Consider the following 11,580-nt stretch of genomic DNA (forward strand, 5'->3'; position numbering starts at 1 on the left):
TTCCTTCCTTCCTTCCTTCCTTCCTTCCTTCCTTCCTTCCTTCCTTCTTTCCTTTTGACAGGGTCTTGCTTTGTGGCCCAGGCTAAAGTGCAGTGGCACCAGAAGGGCTCACTGCAGCTCTGACCTCCTGGACTCAGGTGATCCTCCCACCTCAGCCTCCTGAGTAGTTGGGACTACAGGCACATGCCACCACACCCAGCTAATTTTTGTACTTTTTGAACAAGATCATGTCTTTTGCAGGGACGTGAACGGAGCTGGAAGCCGTTACCCTTAGCAAACTAACATGGGAACAGAAAACCAAACACTGCCTGGTCTCACTTATAAGTGGGAGCTAAATGATGAGAACACATGGCCGATAAAGGGGAACAGCACATACTGGGACCTATTGAGAGTCAAGGGTGGGAGCCGGGAGAGGATCAGAAAAATAACTAATGGGTTATTAATTAGTTATTTTATAATTAATAATCTGTACAACAAACCCCCATGACACACATTTATCTATGTAACAAACATGCACATGTACCCCTGGACTTAAAAGTTTAAAATAAAATTTTTTAAACTTTTTGTAGAGATGAAGTCTCCCTATATTGCGCAGGCTGGTCTCGAACTCCTAAGCTCAAGTGATCCTCCCACCTCAGACTCCCAAGGTGGTGGGAATACAGGCATTCCTGTGCCCGGCCTCATATATTTCCTTTTTTATCTTGAAATACAAACACGTCTTTCTCATCCTCCTTGAGTCCTCTTTTAAGTAAGTCTGGAATAAATAAATAATATTTATTTTAGGTTGGTACAAAAGTACATTACTTTTAATGACAAAAACCACAATAACTTTTGCACCAATCTAATAATATAAAGTGATCAAAAGATAAATCCCTTAAAAGTAAGAAAACTGTTGCGAGGCTGAGGTGGGCCAATCAGGAGGTCAGGAGATCGAGACCATTCTGGCTAACACGGTGAAACACCGTCTCTACTAAAAAATACAAAAAAATTCACTGGGCATGGTGACGGGTGCCTGTAGTCCCAGCTACTTGGGAGGCTGAGGCAAGAGAATGGCGTGAACCTGGGAGGCAGAGCTTGCAGGGAGCTGAGATTGTGCCACTGCATTCCAGCCTGGGCTACAGAGCAAAACTCTCCAAAAAAAAAAAAAAGAAAAAGAAAAAAGAAAAAGAAGAAGAAAAAGAAGAAAACTGGGGCTGAAGTAGCAGGCAACTTCTTTCCAGGCACAGAGGCAGATGGGAGGGCCTGTCAGGAAGAGGGCTAATAATTGGGGATAAAGACATTTAGATGCCATCACATTTCAGTTTGGGCTTTATAACTGGAAAGATGCTTTGCTTTGCAGTTCTTTAAAGGAATCACAGGCTTTGTGATAGAGGAGGGGGGGCTGAAAAATTCCTGTGCGCTGTTCAGCTAGAAAACAACGTGAGGCCCCTGTGAGAAGACGCAGACGGCTGCGTGCTTGGGACCAGCTAGCTCTCAATTCCACATTCCAAAAACAGAATGACTAAGAGTCCCTCAGCCTTTTCCCTACACTGGTCAGGAGGGTCTGAGAGGGGAAGGGCAGGGCGAGAGGCAGGACAGGATCTCCATGGTTACTGGCCAGGGGAAGCTGCATCTGTGCCTGGAGCACTCCTTGCTCTGTGTTTCTTAGGAAGTGTGGAGGCAAGCACCGGCAAGCACCGAGCAGAAGGGGAGGGCACAGAGCATCACTTTCTCTTTGGTGGTTGTTCATTTTCCGCAGTCCTTGTTTTAGACTATTTCTTCAATTGATGAGTAATTTTGATTTTGTTTTTTTGATTTTAAAATCTTTAACCAACAACTAAAAATCGTATGTATTCAAGGTTACATGATGATTTGCAATACCTATGTATAGTGTAATGATTACCACAATCAAGTTAATTAACAGGTCCATCACCACCCACAGTTACCCTTTGTGTGTGTGTGTGTGTATGTGTGTGTGTGTGTGTGTCTTGAGGACACTTTAAATCTTTTCAAACTTCACCTAAATATACAGTATTATTAACTATAGCCACCATTAGACTTCCAGAACTTATTCATCTTATGATGAATTATTATTCATCTTATGATGAAACTTTGTACCTGTTGACCAACACCTCTCCATTGTCCTCACCACTGGCCTCTGGCAACCACTCTTCTACTCTCTATTTCTACTCTCTTTTCCACATACGAGTGAGATCATGCAGTATTTGTCTTTCCATGTCTCACCGATTTCACTCAGTATCATGCTCTCCATGTTTGTCTGTGATGTCAACCAATAGCAGGCTATTTCTTTTTAAGGTTGAATAATATTCCATCATATATATATGTGTGTGTGTATATATATATACGTACACATACACACACATATACATATCATGTTTTCTTTATGCATTCATCTGTAAATGGACACTTAGGTTGTTTCTATGTCTTGGCTGTTACGAATGCTGCAATGAACATGAATGGAAATACTGATTTCATTTCTTTCAGACATACATTCAGAGATGGTTGGATCATATGGTAGTTCTATTTTTTTAATTTTTAAAGGAAACTCCATACTGTTTTCCTTAATGGCCGTACCAATTACATTTCCATCAACAATGCAAAAGGGTTCAATTTTCTGATAAGAGTGATTTTTAAGGCTGGGCACAGTAGCTCACACCTATAATCCCAGCACTTTGGGAGGTCTCCCAAAATGCTGGGATTATAGGTGTGAGGCAGGAAGATCTCTTGAGCTCAGGAATTTGAGACCAGTCTGGGTAACATAGGGAGACCTTGTCTCTACTAAAAGTTTTAAAAAATTAGTCAGACACAGTGGTGCACACCTGTAGTCCCAGCTACTTAGGAGGCTGAGGTAGGAGAATCACTTGAGCCCAGAAGTTCATGGCTGCAGTAAGCCATGCTTGCCCCACTGCACTCCAACCTAGACAACAGAGTGAGACCCTGTCTCAAAAAAAAAAAAAGAGTGATTTTGGACTTAGATCTGTTTTCTAAAAGATGAATTTCTCCTTTAATACATATAAAATAATTTTAAAAGAGGAACAGTAAATTTTTAAAAAAGGATTAGGATGGGTGGAGGCTGTAGTACTTGTTCCTGGTTGCATACACACAAATACCAAACACCATGCTTCTTATTCTTCTCTTCACTCAGGATAGGCTCAGCTGTAGCAAACTACATCAAATCTCAGAGGCTTCAAAAGACTAAAGTTTCTTTCTCACTCATGCCGCACATCTACTGAGGGTCATGTGGGGTTCTGCTGAGTGATGTTCTCCATCCAGGATCCCAGCCAGGTTCCCAGCTGGTAGAGCAGCCTCCACCTGGAACATTGCCTAAGATATTGGAAGGGTACACCAAGGCAATGGTGAAGCTCAAAGTGGCTCCTAATGGCTGACCAGAATCAGCTTTCATATCTCCTTGGCCAAAGCAAGTCTCTTGGCCATAGCTAATTCCCAGCAGGTGAAGACATGATTTCTTCCATCCAGAAAGAGAGAAAGCCAGAACATCTTAAACAGCTCTGGTGACTATCATATCCTTTTCTTTTAAGCTAAATATGAGATTCTTTTATAGCAACTATGGCACTCAAGATGTCCCCAGTACTGTAACAGTGGAGTTTACCTTACAGAATTGGGCTACTCTAAGTGACCACCTGTTGCCTCAAAGGGTAACAGGTCTAATAGAAAGAAGTGTACTCCAGAATTGTAAGTCGTCTAGATTCTGCAACTGGAAGAGTAAGTGGATAAGAATAGCCAAGAACGTGTGAAAGAAGAATTTGTGAAAGTTAATTTATAATGAGGACAATCATAAATTCTTCCTGAGTTAGGTCTCCTTATCTGCAAGATTCCCATCTGCCAAGGGGGACAAGATACAACATGGGAATCCCAATGGATGTGGATGTGAAGTAGTGGTAAATTTGCCTCTTCTAGACACACAATATCTGGTAGAAGAAATGGAGAAAAAGGCAAGGGCAGACAACCAGAGGGAGGGGTAGTGATTCTGGCAAAAACAGAAGGTAGAGTATATTCATTCTAATTTAATAAAACTATGGAAGGTGACCCTCTTGAAGGCTGCCTCCACACCCACCAATCAAGGCTCCATCAATGTAAACTGACAATCCATCTTGGTAGTGCCCAGAGAGCCATGATAATTTATCATGTTATGGACAGATTGGCATAGGCCCTGAGGGATACTCAAAGGCCAGTGGAACTGCTGCGAGGCCCTTGTGTTGGGGTGATATCTAGCATAGCAGACTCCTCTAGGTTGATATCCTGGGCCAGAGGGAACAGCTGGACAATGTCACATTGGTTCTGAGAGGTACATGGCACTTGCACGAGCCAGACTGGAGCTAAGTCAGCCAGGGAGGCTGTCAGGCCCTAACCACATCAAGGATGGCCAAATCATTTTCCACTAGGGACCAGCTTGAGCTGTAAATGACCAATAGGACAAATGGTGTCATCCAGAGGACCCAACCACCCAGATCTGAGACATAGTAAGCCTCCTTCATCCACCCAGACATACGTTAGGAAACTGAAAGAGGAAGAGAGGAGCCCCCAGAGACTGGGTTTTTGCGTAGAAGGAACTGAATAATTTAAAGAGTGTTCAGTTTCTGAGGTCAGACTGAGATGAATGAATGGAGATGAGGGGTCACAAGGAAGATCAGCTCACCCAGAGCAGTAATTCTCAACCCCAGCTGTACATTGCACTTTAGAAATGCCCAGAGCTTTCAGAAAACACTGCCCCCCACCCCAACCACAATTATTATGTTGGAATTGTTGGTGGTGGGCTTAGATATGGGTATAGGTGCATATGTATGCAACAACACATATGTATGTAATTTCTCCAATGTTTATAACTTACAAATATGAATTATCTGATCGAAATAAACAGTGTCACTAAAGGGCATGCCCTGGCAGATGCTCAGGGCTGGTGGAATTGGCTCCAGAACTTTTGCTGTTGACTCCCATTCCCCACTGGGAAAAGCCTAATACCTGACTCCCTGAATCTGGCCTTTAGCTTCAGGCTCTAAAGTCAGATCCCTTCCTTCTCCCTCTGGCTCAGTCTCCATCGACTCAACTAGTCCTGCCACCTCTTTCCTGCTTGACCCAGCCCTAGCACCCTACTCACTGGGGTGGCCATTATAGGCAGCTCAATGTAGACCAGTCAGTGTTTTGGCTGGAAAACAGACAGATGTCAATGAAAGAAGCTGATGGATCTTTCTCAGGACTGGCAGTTATCCACCATGAGGATGACGGCCACATGGGGTATGGTCAAGGAGTGAGCGCACATCCAGTGAACTGGCTGATTCCTGCTGTGGCATGTGCAACCTACAGGCCCATGGATGTCAGATCTTCTACAGAAGGGAAGCCAGAATTCTAGATTTTTATCTGAAATTTATCAACATTTAAATACCAGTAAGGCATTCATTTTTTCTTAGATTGTATGTGCCAAATGAAAAATAAACCTATTTATGAGTTAGTCCCAGCCCCAGACTCTGGCCCTGGCCCCTGGAAAGCCTCTGGAACAGTAGGGATTGCTGGAAGAAGGGTGTGTGGAGGCCAAGGATCTGCTGCGCCTTTCCAGTCAGGTGGGTCACAGTGAGACGGTTAAGTGTTTGAGCAGACTATGACCACACTAAAAGTGATGCTTCCCCTGGGGCAGTTTTACAAGAAAGATAATAAAAACCAACAACAAAAACAACGATGGTTATAATTTGGTTTTGCATAACTGCTTTAAGGAGGCCCTCAAAGCTTTACAGAATTCTTTAACCCTTTCAACATCTCTATGGGCGAGGAATATGGAAAGTGAAACCTTCATTTTATAGCTAGAGAAACAAATGTGGAGGAAAAAGCCACTAAACGACCAAAAATCTCACATTATTTTCAGAGGTGGATACAAATCTGGGCTTAAGGACAACATTTTGTTGGTTATTTTGAATCCACTTAAGAAAAGAAAAATTTCAACATGACTTATTTGCTCACATCATCCCTCATAATTCTCACATCCCCTCCAGCCATCCACTCACATCCCCTTGTGCCCATTTTTCTGGGCTAAGTTCAGGTCAGTTGCTTTCCATGAAAGCTCGCTGGGCTGTCCCAGGTCTCAGCTGACCCTCCCTCCATCCTCTGCGCCCTGGTATTTAGCATGAGGACAATTCATATCACAATTAGTCATGCCTGGTCTCCGGACCAGTTGATCTACCTACTGCTTGACACTGTTACTGCTCTGCATTTTCATTGTGCTTTTTAAATGCTGCTCAACTCCTGTAACTCCTTCAAGGTTGGGATAGAATTTCATACAGTGGCTTCTGGGTCCCTCTCAGGGCTTTGGACAGAGCAGGTCTCAGAACATATTTCTCCCAATGCTTCCTTTATCTTAGCATCTGCTTTCAGTTCTCTAAAACAATAGAGTTAAGAAAACAATTGGGTGTGAACCGGCTCCTTGCCAGTTTTATGAATTGCACAAGTCTCCAACTTCTCTGAACTTCAGTTTCCTCAACTGTAAGTTGGCGATAATAGTCCCTACTTCCTAAGGCTATAGTGAGGATGGTATAATTTAGGGTATATAAAAATACTAGAACACCATTCTAAACACAGTTAGCATTTTCTACATGTTAGCTGAATTTTTTGTTTGCTTGTTTTTTGTTTTGTTTTGTTTTTTAAGACTTAACTTTTTAAAAGCAGTTGTACATTCACAGCAAAATTCAGAGGCAAGTAAAGAGTTTCCTATGTGGCTGTTGCCCCTACATATGCATATCCTGCACTATTATCAACATCCCCTATCACAGGGGTCCCCAACTCTCAGGCCACAGAAGACCAGTACCAGTCTGTGGCCTGTTAGGAACTGGACTGCACAGTAGGAGGTGAGCAGTGGACCAGCCTGCATTACTGCCTGAGCTCCATGGCCTGCCAGATCAACTGTGGCATTAGATTCTCATAGGAGCTAACCCTACTGTGAATTGCTCATGTGAAGGATCTAGGTTGCACACTCCTTATGAGAATCTAATGTCTGATGATCTGAGATGGAACAGTTTCACCCCAAAACCATCCCCCAAACCACCCCTGTCTGTGGAAAAATTGTCTCCCCCCAAACTGGTCCCTGGTGCCAAAAAAGTTGGAGACAGCTGCCCTACCAGAATGGTACACTTGTTACAACCAATCTACCTGCTGCATTGACACATCATTCTCACCCAGAGATCATAGTTTACATCAGGGTTCACTCTTGGTGTTACACATTCTGTGGGTTTGGACAAATGTATAAGGACACGTATCTACCATTATAGTGTCATACACAGTAGTCTCACTGCCTAAACATTTTCTATGCACTACCTATTTTTTCCTCCTTCCCCTCAAACCCCTGACAACCACTGTTTTTCCTTTACCAGAATGTCATATAGTTGGAATCATACAGTATGCAGCCCTTTCCCATTGGCTTCTTTCACTTAATAATACGGGTTTAAGTTTCCTCTGTGTCCTCTCATGGCTGGGTAGCTTTTCCTTTTGTGATGAATAATATTCTGTTGTCTGGAGATACCACAGTTTTATGTATCCATTCACCCCAACAGACATCTTGATTGCTTCCACATTTTGACAATTATGAATAACTGCGAACCTGCACCCATATGCGAGTTTGTACATGATCACGAGTTTTAAACTCCCTTGGGTTAATTCCAAGGATTGCTGGATCGTATAGTAAGAGTAGCTTTAGTTTTATAAGAAACTGTCAAACTGTCTTCCAAAGTGGCTGTACCATTTCAAAGTCCTGTCAGCAATGAAAGAGAGTTCCTGTTGTTTCACCTCTTTGTCAGCGTCTGGTATTGTCAACGTTCTGAATTTTGGCCATTTGAATAGACATGCAGTGGAATCTCATTGTCATTTTAATTTGTATTACATATAGTGTGGAAAATCTTTTCATATGCTTATTTGCGACCTGTACATCTTCTTTGTTAAAGTGTTTGGCACATTTTAAAAACTGGTTGTTTGTTTTCTTTTTGTTGAGTTTTAGGAGTTTTTGGTATGTTTTGATAACAAGCCCTTATCAGATAAGTCTTTTGCAGATATTTCCTCCCAGTCTCTGGCTTGTCTTTTCATTCTCTTGACAGTGTCTTCCACAGAGCAGAAGTTTTAAAATTTAATGAAGGTCGGCTTATCAATTATTTTTAAATTTTTCTACATTCTTATTATTAGACTAGTGTCAGAGGTACTAAAACTTGCCCTAGTTAAAATGCAGCAGTAAACTTTTCATCTTTTTAAATCCCACACTAATATTTTGGGAGTTTCATTTTATGACATCTTCTCTGGTTTTGGATTACTTTCATTCATCCATTCTTTTTAAAAAACAAACAAACAAACAAAAACAAAAACAAACAAAAAACTTATTTAGCACTTACTATAGATCCTACATGGGGGAAACCACAGTGAATAAGATACGCAAGATTCCTGCATCCACAAGGCACTTCCAGTCTGGCAGGAATGAGGGTAGTAAACCAATTATTATAGGTGGGATAAATTTTGTAAATGGAGAAAAAGCAAGTGCCGTGAAGGGCATAGCAGAGGGGACTAACCTGATCCAGAGGGTCTTACAATACCTCCCTTAACCTCGAAAAATCTCCATAAAATTCCCATGACAATATATGGCCAAGGGATATTGGTATTAGCAGGAAAGCTCCAAGCATTAAAGCTTCAATGGTTGAAATAAATTGACCAAAACTGAAAACAGTAACAAGTCCAACAACTTGTTCACTTTTGCCTGGGAAGTTTAGATGAAGACAGAGAAGGAATTACTGAGAGCCCGGCTACGCAGCATCACACATGCCAACCATCCTGCCATGTCCCAACCAACTTGCCACTCAGGAAGTGGCAGAGATGGGAAAACTGCAGTATTGGCTATATCTTCCAGAAGACACCTATATGCACCATAAGAACCAGGACTTCTCATCCTGGGCAACTGTCAGAGTATAGAGGTTTTTGTGTGTAGCTGGGTGCCCTCCAACAGGCGTTCTCAGCATCCCTGTATTACAATTACAGTCCCTTGTCCTCCTCTTGGCTTATCTCTGAGCACTCCCCTGCAATGACCAGAGCGGAGGTATCAGAATAATAGCAGAGATAGAGGAGGAGGACTTTGCTGGGCTGTCACCCAGAAATTACCATAAAACAGATTCATGCTCAAGAGCCTGGTACCTCACTTCCAGTGCTGCTTTTGAGCTCCTGGTCCCCCAGTGTTATGTATCCACCTTGGATACCTCACCGTCACCTGACTAACTTACCATGACACCTGGGATTGAATCCCAAACTAAACGTCTTTTGAGGTGACAGAACATTCCACTACCCTCTTCTGCTATATAACATTTCAAAATGTCAGCACTTTTCTAGCTAGACTTTGGCCTAGAAATGGAAGTTCACACATGCTAAGAGAATAGCTGTTGGTTTAATAATTTCAGTCCTACTGGAAATACCAAAGTTGTCTGGGCCTAGTTCAAGTTATAATAATATATTGGGGCTTGTTTTTGACATTTTATGTGAAACTCTCCAAAAGCCCAAGGAAAATAAGAACTCACTAAACCTCTTCGTGCCCTTAGGAAGGAAAAGGAAGTTTTGAATTCTTCTCTCCCGGTTATAAATATTAAAGTATATGCAGGAAGAAAAATAAACCATTGCTTCATCAAGGCTCCCTGGTTGCTAGGAGCTGGAAGCCAGCATGGCTGAAATGCAAAAGGAAGGATTCAACGTAAAAAGGACAGCAGAAAGGGCCAGGCCTCACAGCACAGATCTTGGTGGCAACTTTGGTCTAAGAACAAGGCTAAAGAAGAGTGTGAAGGAGAAATTTGGCTGGGAATAATGCATTCAAATTTCAGTTTTAACAGATTACTGTGTTCTGCAGCAAAGGAGCTGAAGACAGAGACGGAACACAAGAAAACCTGTAGGGAGGCAAGTGCAGTGGCCTGGGTGACAGGTCCTGATGGCCTGGGCTGCAACAGCAGTTGTAGATATAGAGAGAAGACAGTAGATTTCAGAGGACAGGTCCCCACCATCCCCAGGTCGATGGTGGGTTGGTTTAGTGAAAAGGTAGGAGATGGTGTCAAGGATGTCATTTAACAGCTGGGAGAGGAAGATGTGGCACTGAGTCCAGAGAGGAAGGGGGATAGCCAACAGCGTGGTGCCATAGAAGCTCAGGAGTGGAGATGAAATATTCCCAGGAGGTTATCATAATGTTAAGTGGGTGACTACGACCTGCATCCTCTGTGGATAGATCCTGCCCACCATGCCCTAAGATTAAATCACACCAACTATAGTAAGAAGTTACCTTTTGAAGAGTCCTGATTAGGTGCCAGGCACAATACAACTTATATAGTCTTTGTTACCTAATTCAATATTCTAAAAGACAACTTCTGTCAGACAGGTTTGATTGTTAGTCTTCACTTTCAGAAGGGGACACTGAGGCTCCAAGAGAGCATACAGGGTGCAGAAGGCCACTTGGCTGGTCACAACAGAGCCTGGATGCTCATCTAGACCTTTCTGACTCCAAAGCCCAAATTCTTAACCACAATGTTTTGCTGCTTCTTCACGAAGAGTCTAAACATGAAATGCCTAGGAGTTCAACTGAAATAAATAATTTAGTTTCACAGAGGAAAAGAGAGATAATAAACTATATTTCTAAAGCAGCAGGGAACTTTACAGATACGTGTTATTGGTCATTGGGGGTCTGGGTGACATACCATCCCTGGATCAGCACAATATTGTGTGCTGTTTATTAGAAAAATAACTCACATCACCTCTCATTGATTGGTGTGTTTGTAGCATATAAGTTATGAAGGACAGCACACATACCCACGACAGCAAATGGAAAAGTAATGATCTGCTTCATTGACAGAGAACAATTTACTTTTCCCCTAAATGAAATGTTATTATTAGAATTTGGAGTGCATTAACATAAAGGAAATGCATTGAGGAAATGCTTTTTGCAGCCCCTACATGTGTTGAACATCTGAGCAGTACCCCCAGGTAGTCCCAGCTCTCATTTTGGCCAATAGCTAAGAAGAAGAATTGCTTAGGGGAAGATGAACTCAGCAGTGATTGTATCTAAATACCATGAAAAGCACAGACAAAAAAGAATGCAGTAAGTGGATGGAGGTTAAACACAGATTTAACAAAAAGAAAAAAAAATTATTGAGGCAGCGACATTGGGTGGTGGAAAGGGACTGTACATTAGGAAAAAGGTGGCTCTGTTTCAATCTTTGCCATCAACAAGTATTTTAAATTCCATGTCGCTAAATGTTAAAAAAGGACAGCAGTCCTGGGCCTGAATACTGCCTGCCTTCATTTATTTACAGAGTTAGCATTCTTTGTCAGAGAAAGGGGAACATGGGAAGGAAATGAGCGGCTTTAGTGCTGTGTGGGCCATTCGTGGGCATTGCCATGACAGGCTTGCATGGCGAATCGTGAGACTTTAATAACAAGAGCTTTGATTTGGATTTTAATTTTCCAAAAGTGTAAGTCAGTGAAATTAACAGAGCAGGTGGTAGAAAGAGAGCAATGTGGTGAGAGTATAAGTCACTTTGCTTTTGGATGAGGAAAGGAAATAACCAGGGTGTC

General features: G+C 42.3%; 1 long non-coding RNA gene across 1 annotated transcript in view; it reads left to right on the forward strand.

Annotated features, from left to right (window-relative positions):
- LOC111552301 overlaps window positions 1-5,677 on the forward strand; it is an 84,692-nt gene extending 79,015 nt beyond the window's left edge. The window contains exon 4 of the long non-coding RNA XR_002734599.1: window positions 3,146-5,677. This is a non-coding gene — a long non-coding RNA (uncharacterized LOC111552301). The remainder of the gene's footprint in view (window positions 1-3,145) is intronic.
- Window positions 5,678-11,580: the final 5,903 nt, after the last annotated feature.

The sequence above is a fragment of the Piliocolobus tephrosceles genome, chromosome 8 (genome assembly GCF_002776525.5).
Source record: "Piliocolobus tephrosceles isolate RC106 chromosome 8, ASM277652v3, whole genome shotgun sequence".
NCBI lineage: Eukaryota > Metazoa > Chordata > Mammalia > Primates > Cercopithecidae > Piliocolobus > Piliocolobus tephrosceles.